At 36.9% G+C, this 4,048-nt stretch overlaps 1 non-coding gene across 1 annotated transcript; it reads left to right on the plus strand.

Annotated features, from left to right (window-relative positions):
* The first annotated feature begins 1,434 nt into the window (after window positions 1-1,434).
* TRNAG-UCC (transfer RNA glycine (anticodon UCC)) lies at window positions 1,435-1,507 on the plus strand. Its single transcript has one exon. It is a non-coding gene; the product is annotated as a tRNA-Gly (tRNA).
* Window positions 1,508-4,048: the final 2,541 nt, after the last annotated feature.

Raw genomic sequence — 4,048 nt, forward strand, 5'->3', positions numbered from 1 at the left:
CTGTGGTGTTGGAGAAGACTCTTGAGAGTCCCTTATACTGCAAGGAGATCCAACCAGTCCATTCTAAAGGAGATCAATCCTGAGTGTTCATTGGAAGGACTGATGCTAAAGCTGAAACTGCAATACTTTGGCCACCTCATGCGACGAGTTGACTCACTGGAAAAGACTGATGCTGGGAAAGGTTGGGGGTGGGAGGAGAAGGGGACGACAGAGAATGAGATGGCTGGATGGCATCACAGACTCTGTGGACATGAGTTTGAGTGTACTCTGGGAGTTGGTGATGGACAGGGAGGCCTGGCGTGCTGTGATTCATGGGGTCGCGGAGAGTCGGACACGACTGAGCGATTGAACTGAACTGAACTGATAGGTCAATAAGCACTTAGAGGACATAACATTACAATTTTCATATTTATTCAAAATTTGTAACCTCTATGAACTAGCCCTACTCTGTTGCCAGCTGTTAGCAATCTACTGATACTAAAACAATGAAAAGTAAAATTTTAAATTAAATGTCTACAATATATTGTTTCCCATGCTTTTGCTATGTATTCATTCACACACGTTCTCTCTCTTAATCTAATGCCCTGCTCAGTGGTTAGCATAAAATATGCATTCAATAAGTATTTCTAAAATAATGATGTAGGTGGTATTTCCCTCATTTTACAGATGTGACAATTGACTCCCAGAGAAAACTAACCAAAGACCACAAGACCTCATGTAGGATTCAAATTTAGTTTTTCTAACTTCAAAAACCATACATTTGGTATAATATCAAAAGCCACAAAATTATGGAAATATGTTATTACAGAAATGAATAAAACAAGTGGAAAGGAGATTTCACTTGTGCAGAATCTTAAATAATAAGGAAAACCTTTCATGGAACAAGAATTGATTGTATATGTGGATGTGGAAGAGTGTGGAAGGAAGTATTCTTGGCCACTGCTTCCAGATTTGTTTATATCATATAATATTTTTATAGCATACTGTTGGCAGTGAGGAAATAATTGTCAGCTGGAGTACCCTGGCCACCCATGACTCTGACCAGCTTACCACATGAGCTATGAAATGCGTAAGGTATTTTTTAGATCTTGAGATGTTCAGCTTGGTTTCAGAGATATGATGGGAGATGATTTTGGAGGAGTAGTTTAGAGTCAGATTATGAAGACTCTTATATGCCATGTATTAGGATTATAAAATTATAATAAATATACAGAAAGCTAAAATAGTGCAATAATGGAAAAAAGGATTTATTTTATCTGATTTTTTCTCCTCAATCATTCTGCATATTTAAACCTACATTTATAGCTTGGGGTTTCTTACTGTGATGCAGCTGATGTTATACAAAACCTCCCGTAGAAATTAACTATGAAAACTGAATAAAATGAAATAAAGTAAAAGATAAAAGAACAACTGTTTAAAATTATTCTTGGGACTTCCCTGATGGTCCAATGGTTAAGACTCTACACTTCCAATGTAGAGGGCATGGGTTCAATACCCGGTCAGGAAACTAAGATACCACATGCTGTATGGTTCAGCCAGAAAAAAACTATTCTCCAATAACTAAGGCAATAAGAAAACAAGGAACCAAATTCCTAAAGAGAAAGGAAATTCTTTAAAGTGAACACTACATTTGTCTCCACTTTTTCACTTTGGCTGCCAGTACATAGCCCTGAAAATAGAAACTAATCACAAATCAGCAGCCTAGAAGTTGCAAAAAGACAACAAATTGGACTTTAGGATTACCAGAGGAGCCATAATTTGAGGGGTGAAAATCAGGAGACCTCTGACAATCTACATATAATTTCTACTCTAAGCATTTACTGATTTTGATCTATGAAGAACACTGAGATTCTGCTCAGAAGTTAAAAAATATAGCAGAGATTTTGAGAATCTAATGGTGATAGAGAGACAAAAAGCAGTGTCAGACCCCCAAATAAGAATGATCCCATTTACTCAAGTCTTTTCCACTGAAATTCCTGCAAACATTGCATATAAGGAGAAAGAACAAACTAAAAATAGGCTAGTTCTTCCTGGATGAATAGATCTAATGAAAACTGTAATACTTTGAAACCGAAATCTACAAAATCAATTCAATTCAGTTCAATCACTCAACCATGTCTCTTTGCCACCCCATGGACTGCAGCACACCAGGCCTCCCTTTCCATCACCAACTCCTGGAGCTTACTCAAACTCATGTCCATCGAGTAGGTGATGCCATCCAACCATCTCATCCTCTGTTGTCCCCTTCTCTTCCTGCCTTCAATCTTTCCCAGCATCAGGGTCTTTTTAAAAGAGTCAGCTCTTCGCATCAGGTGGCCAAAGTATTGGAGTTTAGTGTCAGCATCAGTTCTTCCAACGAATATTCAGGACTGATTTCCTTTAGGATGGACTGGTTGGATCTCCTTGCAGTCCAAGGGACTCTCAAAAGTCTTCTCCAACACCACAATTCAAAAGCATCAATTCTTTGGCACTCAGCTTTCTTTATAGTCCATACATGACTACTGGAAAAACCATGACTTTGACTAGAAGGACCTTTGTTGCCAAGGTAATGTCTCTGCTTTTTAATATGCTGTCTAGGTTTGTCATAGCTTTTCTTCCAAAGAGCAAGCATCTTAATTTCATGGCTGCAGTCACCATCTGCTGTGATTTTGGAGTCCCCAAAAATAGTCTCTCACCGTTTCCATTTTCCCCCCCTTCTAGTTGCCATGTAGTGATGGGACTGAAATCTACAAAATAGTGTAAGAGAAATCAAAGTAAACCAAAATAAATGCAGAAAAAGACTATGGTCAAAGACTGGTGGATTCAGCATTACTAAGATGCTAATTCTCTCTAAATTTATCTGCAGTTTCAACATAATTTCAGTTAAAATCCAAACTTTTAAAAAAATTAACAATTTACATTTATATAAGTATGCAGAGCATCAGGAAAAATCACGATAATCTTGGAGAACAAGTTTGGAAGATTTATATTACCAAATACCAGTTATTTTATAAAACTACCATACTGAAAACTATGTGAAATCTGTGGTACACAAATAGATAATTTGACCAATGAACAGAAAAGAGTCTAGAAGCAGACCCATTCATATATACTCATCTGATTTATGATCAAATTGCTGTTAAAATTCAGTAAGGAAAGGATAATATTTGTAGTTAGTAGTATTAGATCAGTTTAATTTTTATGGAAAGTGGTAATTCATTCCTACCTCATACCTCATATACAGAATTCAGTCACAATAAATTGTAGACCTAAATGAGTTTTTGTTGTTGTTTTATGTTTTGTTTTATTTTTGTTTGTTGTTTGGTTGCCAAGTCACGTCCAACTCTGCGACCCCATGGGCTGTAGCCCACCAGTTGTCTCTGTCCATTAGATTTCCTAGGCCAGAATCTGGAGTGGGTTGCCTTTTCCTTTTCCAGGGGATCTTCCCAACCCAGAGATCAAACCCACATCTTCTGTATTACAGGCAGATTCTTTTATCACTGAGCCACCAGGGAAGCCCAGATATAAATATAAAAGGTAAAAAACATAAGATCCTACAAAACCAAGGAATATCAATATATTCATTTGGTAGAAAATATTTCTCACAGTCTTCCTAAAAATAATTTTCTAAGTCATAAAAAAGCTATCCAGAAAGAAAAGTATTGATACATTGCACTTTACTAAAATTAAAAGAAATTCTGTTGATGAAAAGCATACCTCTAAATGAGTGAAAAAGACAAGTCACAGAGTTTGAGGAGACATTGGAAATACATATATTTGGTAAAAGGCATGTCTCCAGAATTTATTTTTAAATACCTAAAAATACTTAAGGGTCTATGTGTATGTGTGTCCATGCGTGTGCTCAGTCATGTTCGACTCTCCAATCCCATGGACTGTGGCCCGCCATACTCCACTGTCCATGGATTTTTTCCAGACAAGAATACTGGAGTGGGTTGCCATTTCCTACTCCAGAAGAAAAAGGTAATCAGTTTTATTTTAGTGGCCACAGAAGTGAATAGGAATTTTGAACAAGATAATTTCCAGCTGTCCAATAAATGTATCTAAATTT

This window comes from Moschus berezovskii, chromosome 3 (assembly GCF_049115385.1).
Source record: "Moschus berezovskii isolate FMDL1 chromosome 3, NW_MosBer_1.0, whole genome shotgun sequence".
NCBI lineage: Eukaryota > Metazoa > Chordata > Mammalia > Artiodactyla > Moschidae > Moschus > Moschus berezovskii.